Here is a 12,711-nt window from a genome sequence, read left to right as displayed (position 1 = left end):
TATATATATATATATCTGCTGTACTGTATTGTTTAGTGAATAAGGACAAAGGGGAAAAGTCTGTGCATGTTCAGAATAGATGCATTTTTTTTTCCTGAGTATTTTCTATGTTCTGCTGGTTGAATCTGAGGATATGGACAATGCAGACAGAAAGGACTTGCCGTTCTGGCTTGTGGCTGAGCCTTGGACAAATGATCAAAAGTACATTTATGAGGGGGGAGAAGAGAGGCCTTGGGAAGGGGCTATGGAAGTCAGCATATGAAAACCATGGACAAAGCATTCGGTGCTCCTCGGCTACTCTCTCCCATTCATTTACCCAGCATGCACACCCATGTTAAAGGCCCAGTCTGTGCCAGGTGTGGGCTAAGGCAATAAGTGCAATGAAATCCCTGCCCTCAAAGAGTTCTGGATTGAGTTTGAAAAATTAACAAATAGAGGGCTAGCTCAGCCAGTAAAATAGTTGCCTTGCAAGCATGAAGACCTGAGTTTGGATCCCCAGAACTCATGTAAAAAGCTGGGTGTAGTGGCATGTGATTGTAATTCCAGTGATTGGAGGTGAGAGGCAGAGACAGACAGATCCCTGGAGTTCATTGTCCACCTAGTCTAGTCTAGTGGGTGACAGTCTAGGTAGATGAGAGACCATGTCTCAAACAAAAGATGAATAGTATTAAGGGCTAGGATTAGAATAAGATTCTAGGATGTAACTGGTACCCTGGGAACACGGAAGAAACTAGCTCACCCAGGAGTACTGGAAGATCAGGGACTTCTGTGAGAGGAGGAAGAACCTTAGCTGGGTCCTGAGGGGCAAGGGTCCTTGAAGTGAGGTGTAGATGGATGCTGGACAGCTCTTCAAGGCAAACAAATGAGTTAGTATCCCATGGACTACCCAAGAGGAGCTGATGGGGTGCTTGCTAAGTTGTACAAAGTGACTGAAAAGGGGATTTAGTCCCTCTTTAAATGAAAAATCTCCAACAGATTAAAGAGACAAGACAAATAAGCATCCAGGAAGAGCATTACCTTTCCCAAACACATTGTTATGTGTTCTGAAGTGGGTGTATGACAAAAATCTAGGTAGCCATAGCCAGGGGTCATGGGGGATGAATGGGAGAGCCATGTGCTTTGGTAACAATAGAAGTCAGCAAGTTGGGGAGATGACACAGCAAGCATGAGGGCCTAGGTTTGGATCCCCAGCACCCACATAAAACATGAGTGTGGTTATGTAACCCCTGTAACCAGGTGGAGGAGGCAGGCATATCTAAGGGCTCACTGGCCAGTCAATTAAGGTAAAGTGGTGAGCTCTCAGCCCTAGGTTCAGTGAGAGACCTGTCTCAGATACAAGGTGGAGAAGTGATTGAAGAAGATATCCTGATGTCAACTTCTGGCCTTTGCACGGGTGAACACACCTGTACACACATGTACACATGCATACATCTACCTCCCCAGATACATACAAAGTACAAATAATATAGATTGATTTTTAAAACTAACTTTATTATATATTTAACATGCTTAGTGGTGATTTTGATTTAACTTGGGTGTGGGGAGCACACAGTCCAAATCATTCAAAATACTATCTCCCAGAGACTTCTACTAATGGCGTTTTCATATTCTAGGCATTTATGAAAGGCTATGTTTGCATAGGTCATATATAATAAAGCTACATGACGTAACTTTATAAAAATATGGTCTTACTATATGCACTCTGATATAGTTTGCTCTTGTCACTTGCTGATATTTGCATTAGTCTTTACATTCTGACAAACACATGTTTTTAGTGGCCATTTACTATTCTATTGAATGGAAGCACTGCACTTCAACGACTGCTGTTGAACTAGGTCACTTTGAGAGGTCAAAAGATTCATGTCTCCCACAACCAGCTTGCCTGGCAGCGGCTCACCAGGTGGAAGTGTTTAAGAATCACATATACTGCTATGGGTGTCGGTGAGGTTGGTGAAGGAAAACTCAAATGTTTGAGGAATCTCCTTTACCTGCTTGTATCAGTTTTCTCTCTTGAGCAGGGGCCTCCTTGGGATAAATTCATAAATTCTTAGAACTGGGATCATGAACAAAAGCTCTGAATTATTTCCATGTTCCTGGTATTTTTGCCAGCCAGCCCGCTGGGAAGGTACATCAATTTAGCTATTCTTTTTTTTTAAAAATATTTTATTTATTATTTTTATTTTATGTGTGTGAGTGTATTGTCTGCATGTATGTGAGTGCACTTGTGTCATGTAATGCTGCGGAGGTCAGAAAGGGCTTCCAATTCCCCTGGAACTGGAGTTAAGGACAGTTTGTAGCTGCCATGTGGGTGCTGGGAATCAAACCTGGGTTCTTTGCAAGAGCAGTCAGTGCTCTTAACCGCTGAGCCATCTCTCCAGCCCCGAATTTAGCTATTCTTTCCAACCTTTTTTGGGACACACTTTCTGTGGTCAGGCTTGACTTGGGATGTTTATTTAGCTTTTACAATTTTTACCTTAGTTTAGGAAATTTGCATTTCTAAGGAATCCTCTAGGCAGTGTTAATGAGAACCCCCTGAATTAGGTGACCCCAGAAGCCATTCGAAAGCTGGGTAAAGGGCAGAGTATCTTTGCTGGAAAGGACCTGGTAAAAGATGCTGATGGTGCAGAGATGAACAGCAGCCAATCCCTGGCTGGGGCTCCTGCTATGGGCTGGGGCTGAAGGGGATCAGTAAGGTGTGTCACAACTGGATTAAGAAACACTGAAGGCATTAAGGGGGTACCACCTTTAGGTATGCCTGTGAGGTATTTCCAAAGATGAAGACCCACCCTGAACGTGGGTCACACCATCCATTGATTGGGGTCCTGGGCTGAATTAAAAGAGAAAAAGAAGGAAATCGTCAGAGCACCTGCATCCTCCTCTTCGCTTTTTGGTTGAGTTGGAAGGAATCTCAGCCACAAGCTTCCACTGATGTGAACTCTAATATGCTGTCTTTGCCATCACAGACATTTCCCTCTCAAACCAAGAGCGGATATAAACTCTTCCTCCATCCAGTTGCTTCTGGTCAGGCATTTGATCACAACAATGAGAAAAGTAACTACTGCACAGGCGACCAGCACAGAATCACGGTAACATGTGACCGTGTAGTGAGGCACTGGGGGCCTTGAATGATGACCCACCAGGAGCTGTGGACAGTCAAATATTGCTATCAGGAGATGGTCCCTCCAGGCTGTCATGAATTGCCGTCTCTGCTCCTCCTTCCTGCTACATGGTTTTGATGTCTGTCAGCTTTTGTCAATAGTGGTTTTAAAAAGCAATGGAGTCAGCATACACAAGTCCCATGCAAACTCGGGCAGACAAAAACCCAGCATAGAACTGGGAAAATGAATGGCAGACCCCAATCTTATCTGAAGAAATATTGGCAACTGATTACTGCTAGGTGAGGAAGAGCTGATCTTCCTAAAACAAGAGACTCTAGATAGGCTGACTAGGCCTCAATGGATGGACTTGCACTGGGGGACATCTGGGGACACTGCTTTGACACAGGGGCCTTGACAGGGAAGACAGCGTATATGGGCTCCAGTGGGGGGGCTATGGGAGGGTGCTGGTGGGGATGGGAATATAAAGATGATTAAGATTGTTTGAAATGTTCTGTATTAAATACACAAAAATTCAATAAAACAAATAAAAATATATTTTAATCATGTCTCTTATTGGTAAAACAATTATGATGAGGCACTGTAATATGTATGTATTATTTGTAAATTACATATCTGAGTAAAAACTGCTATGGAATATATTGTGCAATTATTAAATTGTGAAAAGCACGGGCTGGAGAGATGGCTCAGCGGTTAAGAACACTGGTTGTTCTTGCAGAAGACCTGGGTTCAAATCTCAGCACCCACGTGACAGCTAACAACTGTCTGTAACTCCAGTTCCAGGGGATCTGACAGCCTCTTCTGACCCCCGCGGCCATTGTACGACATGGGTGCACTTATCTACATGCAGGCAATGCACGCATATACATAAAATAAAAACAATAATAAATAAAACATTTTAAAATAAAAAATAAATATATCCAAAACCAAAACAATGTTAAAGGATGAGAGAAAAGTGAAATGGTATTTTAAATGTCTCAGTACCTGGATGAGCTTAAACACACAGTGAATAGACTTTTAGGATAAGGTTGATTGCACCTGAAGGTAGACTTATACCCATCTGGTTTTCAAATGACTGCCCTCTCTTCCTCTTCTTCTTCCTCCTCCTTTTCCTCTTCCTCCTCCTTCCTGTCTTCCTCCTCATTGAGTCATTGAATCAGTTTCTTGTAGCTCAGGGCTGGCCTTGAACTCGATATGTAGCCGAGGATAATCTTGAGCTCCTGATCTTCCTGTCTCCACCTCCTAAGTGCTAGGATTACAAGTGTATGCTACCACACCCGACTTTCAAATCATTTTCTTAATGATTTGAATTTTTGGACAGTTTTCTTCCCATGTTGTGGCCTATGGGGAGCGTATACCAGAAGAGTAGGCCGTTATTTTCTATTTTCTTTTTGTGTCTGCATCATCAGTATCTTTATCCGTCCATACTTGATGTGCAAGGATTCTTGTTCTTTTCATGAAGGCGAATTTAGTTAAACTCAGGAAGTTATAAAAATTAATTTACTAATTGAATTTCCATGTTATTTTTGTGCGTTTGTGACCACTAAGCTTCTATGTTACTATAAAGCTGTTATCTTTATGTATTGTACAGGACTATACAGGAAAGTCTGACGATGTAGAGAGAGAAAGACCTGGCCTAACAGAGGATTCCCTTTTTATACTTCTTACTGTGATCACGGATAAAAAAATTCCAAGTACTCCATAGACTTGTTTTGATAAATATTTTATGCTTGCAGTCTGGATAGCTGTAGTGTCAACTTGACATACCTGGGTTGAAGGATCCTCAATTGGTGAATTGCTTCCATAGGACTGGCCTGTGGCCATGTCTGTTGGGGCATCTTCTTGATTGTTGAGTGATATGGGAGGGCCCAGCCCACTGTGGGTGGTGCCACCCCTGGGCAGGTGGGCTTGTGTTGCATAAGAAATCAGGCTGAGCAGGGGCTAGGGGAGCAAGCCAGTAAGCAGTGTTCCTCCATGGCCTGTGCTCCAGCTCCTGCCTCCAGTTTCCTGTCTCTGAGTTCCTACCTTAGGCTCCCTGATGAACTGTGACCCAGGAGATGTAAACTGAATAATCCCTTTCCTCTCCAAGTTGGTAGTGTTTTTGTCACAGCAAGGGAGAGACAAACGAGAACACTTGCATTTCAACTTGAAATATACGAGAAAGAAACAATCAGTTCAAATCAGATCAGCTTTCTAATTTCTATCATTCAAAGTTAGTGGGTGGGGGGGGAGAGTGATGTACCACTTTGGGGTCTATTTGTGTCACAGTAAGGTGATTTCACATTCTTTGTACCCCCTTTCATTAAGCACTGGAGTCCTATTGGCCATCCTTTGAATCCAAGCTGATTTAGATGACTGTGTCACAGAGGTTGGTGGTGGCAAAGATGTTCTGGGATTTCAAAGGCAGTATCATACAGAGCCAAGAAACTTTGGCATAGGCTTGTTGGGACACCTTTCTGGGATCTCTGAGCTACCCAATGAGAAGTCTGATTATCTACACACACAGCACTGAGCCTAGCCTTTTAGCAGTCTCGGCACAGGTGTCCAGTGTAGGAGTGAAGCTGACTGCACCCGTACCAGAATGGCCTCTGTTGACCCTACATGGAACAGAATAATCATCCAGTTGTGCTTAGGAACAGAATAACCAGCCAGCTGGGCTGCCCAAATTCTGACCCATGTGTGCATGAAATGCAATGTCATGGTACTGTTTAAGACACTACATTTTGAGGCTGTTTGTCATGAAGTAAGAGAATCTGAATTTGTGGCTCACCTTACAGCCAGATGCCTATGTACTCTCTCTTGACTTTAGTGGGGATTTCCTTTCTGGTTCTGTGTTTATCTTGGCATGTGCTTTCCAGTGTTTTAGATTATGATTTCCATCTCTAGGAGAGAAGGCATCACCAGAAAAACCCAGAGCTTTTTGTTTGTTTATTTTTATTTTTTGAGACAAGGTTTCATATACCCCAGGCAGGCCTCCTACTTGCTATGTAGCTGAGGATGGTCTTGAACTCTTGATCATCCTTCCTCCATCCTCTAAGTGCTGGGGTTAGAAGTATGTGTCACCATCTTCTGCAAAACCCCAGGTCCTTTCAGTCTTACTGGACTGTGGCCATTTCTGTCTTTTTCATGTCCTGTGCTGGGTCCGAGTCATAACCCTTTCTCTGGATCCATTCTGTCTGGAGAGCCTCAGTCCCAGGTTGCTGGGCATTTGGGAAGGTCTGAGACCCTCTGCTAATGGACTAGGAAGTGCCCACTTCATCTCTCCGTATCAGTCACCCAGAATTTACTCTTGCATTGCTGGAATTCTCAGAACAAGATTATTGAAATTTGGCCTTCACTATATCCCTGTCCAACAATTTAGAAGTTGCATCATGTCTCCTTCCCCTGGGGCCACTTTCTCAGGCCCCTGACACCCTGGTTTAGGCCAAGGAAATTCAGATAACACCAGGTCTTTGGATCGTGGGCCGTTCCTGAGGAGTGGTGCTGGTCCCCTAATCTCCTGATTCAGGAGTCCTTGCCTGCCCTTCCTTCCCCAGGTTTCTTCCTCCTCACCACAGAGCCAGCCTGGCTGGGCAGACTTTTACTTCTTCTCTGAGATGGAAATTAATGCATCCTATCAGTTGCCTATGGCTATAATAATAAGAGCCCAGTGACTTCAACAATAAATCTTTATTATTACTCATGGGTCGAGGTTTTGCCAGCTGGCACTCCGCTGGCATTGCTGTGTCCCGCAGTCGGGTGAAGTTCTGGCTCTGCTGGTTTCAGCTGGAGTTGTGCACAGGAAACCTCTGCTGGGAAACTGGACCCCTTACAGTTCTCCAGTAGACTGTCCCGATCATGTTGCGAAGCTCCTACCATCTCATGGCAGAAGAAGAAACATTTGAAAGTTTTGTTTGCTTTTTCCTTTAGGTCTTCTGCTTTCCTATGGCCAACATTTCTGTCTCATTGTCAAATTAAATCCCATAGTAAGGTCAGAGTCAGAGTGGTAGGGGACTGTGAAGGGTAGAGGTCACTAAAGGGAGGCCATTGACACAATCAATCTAATAAGCTTATCTTGCTCTTTGAAAACATTTTATTAGCATGTATTAATTATACATAGTAATGGGTTTCATTACGACATTTTCATACAGTTACATAATTATAATGCTTCTCAGTTGTGTTCATCCTCTCCATATTACCGTTACCCTCTTTTGCTCCACCCCCACTCCCACTAGCTCATTTCTTCTTCCTGACCAGCTCCCTCCTTCTACGGTCATGCCATTTTCTTGTGTGTTTCATTAAGGTTTGTTTACAGGAGCATGGGCACCTTACCAGTGCCTAAACCTTTGAAGAAAATGTCTCCCTATCTCCCATCAACCATTAACTGCAGACAAATCCTCAGGAAGGATGGGGCCCAATGAGCCCTTCCCCCTTCTGTGACAGGGTGTTGAAGCGACCAATCTTGTACAGATCCTGTGCAGGTGATCAGAGCAGCTGTGAGTTCCACAGTGCAATAGCCATGTCATGTCCAGTAGTCAGTCCATGCTGTTACCCTCCCTGCCTTCGCTTGCATCCTTCTTTGCTCCTTCTTCCATGATATTCCTTGAGTCTTGGAGGCAGTGATAAAGATGTCCCATTTATGGATGAGCATTCAACAGTCATTTATTCTCAGTACTTTGATCATCAACCTGGTTTTCTACCAGATGGCTACTAAAGTCTCAGTTGAGGCAGCAGACGGAGAGCCATTTGTGGGAGCTCTAGTCATGAGAGAACAGTTTTTGGGAGACACACGGTACTGATGTAGGGAAGAAGCACCTGCTGACAATCTCCCCTTGACCTTCAGTCTTCTGAATAGATGTGCCTTCTATTTCCTAAGCCCTTCCTGAAGCCAGCTGGTGACACAGCCCAGAAGATGTGGTCTATAGAACAAGCCAGAGGAGGGGAGAACACCCATCAGGATATGTGTGTGTGTGTGTGTGTGTGTGTGTGTGTGTGTGTGTGTGTGTGAAGCAGGTCATTCTGGGTATAGCCACAATGCCAGGACAGACCTGAAGAAACTTCTTCTTAACTCCAAGCCCAAGAACTTGGAAGCAGGCTCTCCTCCCCTCTTTAGTCTTCCCTCCTTATAGAGGCTAAGTTCTCCAAAATGTGGATATGAAGACAGGTTTGTGAGAAATGCCCATGAAACAAAAAGGAGAAAGACTGAGAGGGTTATAGATGCAGGTTTGACACCAGTTAATAGAGAGGAAGGCTGATAAGTAGAGTCTCAGACTACATTGCGATTCTGAAATGCTTTGGTCTCATCCATAGGAAGTCCTTGGGCCAAAGTCTACCTTAGTGGAATGGCACACTTCAACGGAACTGTGTGCCTTAGTATCCCTGCCCGGCTTACTCGATGTGGGTCTCAGTGCACCCTCAGTGAGCATTAAGAACTAGGCAGCTGGAACTGTCAGTCACTTGGTAATAGGAGATCTGAGAGGCACATTTTCATGGCTTCCCATTTCCCTCCCTCCCTCCCTTCTTCTTTTTCTCCTTTCAGTTGTGTTGTTATTAAAAAGAGCATCATTATGTAGCCCAAACTGTCTCCAAACTCAGGATCCTCCTTCCTAGCTGCCCATGGACTGGGATTACGGATGTGTCGCATACCTGGACGGTTATTATTTTTGGAGAGCTGTTTGGGTCCTATGCCTCCTGGCAGGTACTGGTGATATATAACCAATAAGACACAGGTTCTGTCTCCCCTCTTGGAACTGACATTCGTTCTTCTCCAAGACTTTTTGGTACTGTTTTGCTGAATAATCTCAATTGAAAGCCTTTTTGGGTGGAGGGAAGGAGACTATCTAGCTCTCTGTCTGTCCTTTTCTACCTTTTTACTCCAGAGAGCCCACACAATGACTGAAACATCATTGTGATGACCGTATATCATCTTTTAAAAGCATTTTATCTTTATTATTTTATTTTATGTGTATTGCCTGCATGTATGCAAGTGCACCCATGTTGAGCAATGACTTTGGAGGTCAGAAGAGGGCATCAAATTTCCCTGGAACTGGAGTTACAGACAGTTGTTAGCGGCCATGTGTGAGCTGGAAATTGAACCCAGGCCCTCTGCAAGAGCAACCAGTGCTCTTAACCATTGAACCATCTCTCCAGCTTCCCATATGTCATCTTAAATCACAATCTGGCCATTCCTATTTGTGACTGTATGTAGAGCAACATCACAGGAGATAAAAAGTTAAACCATATCTCTTTGGAGTTTTAATGAGTCCCATTCAAGAACTAGAGAAAACTCACAAAACTGAGCTGATCTCAGGAAATCCAGATAAATGCAGCAGACATTGACTTAACCAGGCTTGTTTGCATGTAAAAGCTCAGATTCATCTAGAATATGTCATAAGATTACATGTGCGTGGGGACTGAGGAAAAGCCATTGAGCTGGCCTGGAAGATCAAGAGCTCAAGGAGAATGTGGGCTACAGAGAGACAAGAGGTGGAACTCTAAGGTCAGATGGAAGTCTGAGTGGTCTGGGGAGGCTGGTCTCACGAGTGGGGAATCTTGACTGTAGGGTTCCATCACTTCTGACTGACTGTGTCTCCATGGTTTGCTCTTTTTATTTTCCTACTGATGGATTTTCTTAGTCTGTCCTCTACATTTTCTGGACCTCATCGTTTCTGACCCTCACAATGACACCTTGTTAATGATGGTCGCCCTGGTTTCCTTCTGCTTCAAGATCTTTCATTTACTATTGCTAAATGCCTTGCTCTTCTGATATTTTAGAGCTCACATTCTAAATAAAAAATATGTAGTTGGACCAGTGCTAGTTGAGAACTCTTGCTCAGACCTCAACTGTAGTCTAATCAGCTGGGAGGAATGGGGTGAGTTCCACAGAGGTCTTCCCATGCTGCTTGAGGCTTCTCTCCCCCTCCTGGGGCAATCAGGCTTCCCTTAGGACAGAAAGACGAGTTTGTTGTTGAAGACATAACATTTTAAAAGTCTCACTTGGCTCTACACCACAATCATGGCGAATGAAATACTGTTCTTCTATGCCTGCTGCCTCCTGGGATTTTTCATATAAGGGAACCCATTCTTCCTGTTTCTCAGACTGATGGAGGTGTGAGGATGCCAATATAAGATTTATGAAACCCACACTCTGTGGGAGAATTCTGCTAGGGGTTCTGCATGTATGATTTTATTTGATGATGGCAATAACCCCATGAGGGAGGTGCTCTCCACATTTTATAGATGATGAACCTGAGACTCAGAGAGTTTGAGTAACTTGCTAGAGCTCATAGAACTAGTGAGTGGTTGGCCCAGTACCCAAACACATACTCTTCACTCCAAATCTGTACCCCTCCCATAATGGGTCTTGCCCATGTTAGGCAAGCACTCTACCATGGAGCCACATCCCAGCCTCTCACACCTGTAGTCCCACCTCCCTTCAAGAGAACCACTTATGAATCTGTTCAGATAGTGTTCAAAACCCATCTTTCTCTGTCTTCTTTGGCCCGAGCTTTAAGGATTCCCTCAGGGTCCAGAGAACATGAGCATCTGTGTTCCTTCCCAGATCATGTTTTACTTCTTTCAGAATCCCAGTGACCATCTATTCATGAGGATGGTGACTCGGTGCCACCTGTTTCGTTCTGCGTGCTGTGTTGGCCCTCCCTCTACCATATACCTTTCTCCGGGTAGATTAAAGGATGTCAGAATACCTGAGTTTCAGTCTTGACACTGCTACTAATGACCTGGGTGACAATGGGTCACTTGTTCCAGTGACAAATGTAAGGGGATTTCAAGCTTTGCATCTGGATAGGCTATGTTCTGAATAAAGGGAAGATTCTCTGTTCACCTTCACTTCTGAAAATTCCTTGGTTCACAGTCTTGAACTTCTAAAGGCTCAGTCTTCAAGGTCGATCAAGTCAAAGCTTGCTGTACCCTGAAGAAGCCACCAAATGCCACAAAGGGTGTGGGTTTGGAGGAAACGCTGCTTTCCATCTGATTCAGGGCCTTTCGAGTGGGAGGAATGTGAGCTCTAGCTGAGTGGGAGAGAATAATTCTCCATGTCTGAATTCATTTTCTCTAGCTGTTCCTCCAGATCATGGTTTTGATTTATCAAGGCCCTGGGGTTCCACACACATCACCCTAGTTGGCCTGACATCCTAGCTTGCCTGTCAGCGCAGACTCCTACTCAACGGGGCCCCCTTGCCATCACTTTCACCCATTAAGCATTGAGTACTGTGTGTGTGTGTGTTTTCTCTGTGTGTTTTTATTTTATTTTATTTTATTTTATTTTATTTTTAGCTAGGGTTTCAAGTAGTCTAAGATGGCTCTGGACTTGCCATGTAGCCAAGAATGATTGGATGATCTTGAACTTCTGATTCTCCTGCCTCCACTTCCTGAGTGCTGGGATCAGTGGTCTATACCATCACACCTGGTTTATGTAGGCTAGATATTGAAACCAGGGCTTCATGCATGCTAAGTAAACAGTCTACCAACTGTGAGCTACATCCCTAGCCATCTGTCTGGTTATTTTGAGACAGGATCTCATGTACCTTAGTCTTGTCTGGAAGTTTCTCTGTAGCAGAGGATAGCCTTAAACTCCTGATCTTCCTGCCTCCAGTTCCTGAGTGGTGGGATTACAGGTATATAACTCTTGGCCCACACACTGTTCTTGCTACTAGGCTTATGACAGTGAGCAGGGCAAATAGGATCACTACTTTCAGACTGCTCACAGCCTGAAGAAAACTAGTATACCAGTGGTAAACACAGGAACTTTCCAGGCAGCTCTCCTTCAGAAACTTCATGGGATTAAATGACCTCTTATTTAAAAACTACCACTTAGTGTTATGCATTAGAAATAAGCTCTCACTGTGAATAATTCCTCTAAACAGTCCATAGTTTTGTCATAGTAAAATCCAGTGACAGTGGATCTGGAGAGTCACGGTCTTCTCTCAGGAGTCTATACACTACTGAAACTGAATCATACTGAGAATCTCCCAGGAGGTAGCAGGGCAGAGTGGTGCTTACCTGTTTAGAGTCAGGCAGACCTGTGTCGAATTCCCACTTCTCTGGTTATTGTGTGACACTGGGGGCAAGCTACTTAACCTCTCTCAGCACATATGTTGTGCCTATATGTGTATGTGTATTTATATACAGATGTATATATACAAGTATATATGTAATATTTATATATGTGTGTACACAATACATACATATATATTATCCAATGAAATTATTGTGGTTTATGTAAGATAGAAGGTTGAAACACCTGACACATAGTAGCCATTTGTGAAACATGAATTTTCAATCCTTTCCCTGACAGTAAATTAGTGAGCGAGCAAACAGATTCTGGAGTGAATAGTGAAGAAGAAAATTGTTATCTAGACATTTTTGAACCAAGTCTACTGTTCTATTCAATGATTGGCTAATTTTTTCATTGATCTAAGTTACTCATTAAATAATTCTGGCAATATGCTGGGACTAGTAGTAAGCTAGGTCCTGAGGATTCATCAGGAAGCAGGTCAGAGTTGTTGCCTGTGAAACTTTTAAATTTTTTTCTTGTCTTTCCCTTCCCTTCCCTTCCCTTCCCTTCCCTTCCCTTCCCTTCCCTCCCCCCTCCCCT

The 12,711-nt window shown here is 43.8% G+C and overlaps 1 pseudogene; it reads right to left on the bottom strand.

The window, feature by feature from the left end:
- The window catches only part of LOC115071282, a 36,275-nt pseudogene that overhangs the window by 22,761 nt on the left and 803 nt on the right, over positions 1-12,711 (bottom strand).

This window comes from Nannospalax galili, unplaced genomic scaffold (assembly GCF_000622305.1).
Source record: "Nannospalax galili isolate Female #2095 unplaced genomic scaffold, S.galili_v1.0 scaffold95, whole genome shotgun sequence".
Classification (NCBI taxonomy): Eukaryota; Metazoa; Chordata; class Mammalia; order Rodentia; family Spalacidae; genus Nannospalax; species Nannospalax galili.
This window is presented reverse-complemented; position numbering and strand designations above follow the sequence as displayed.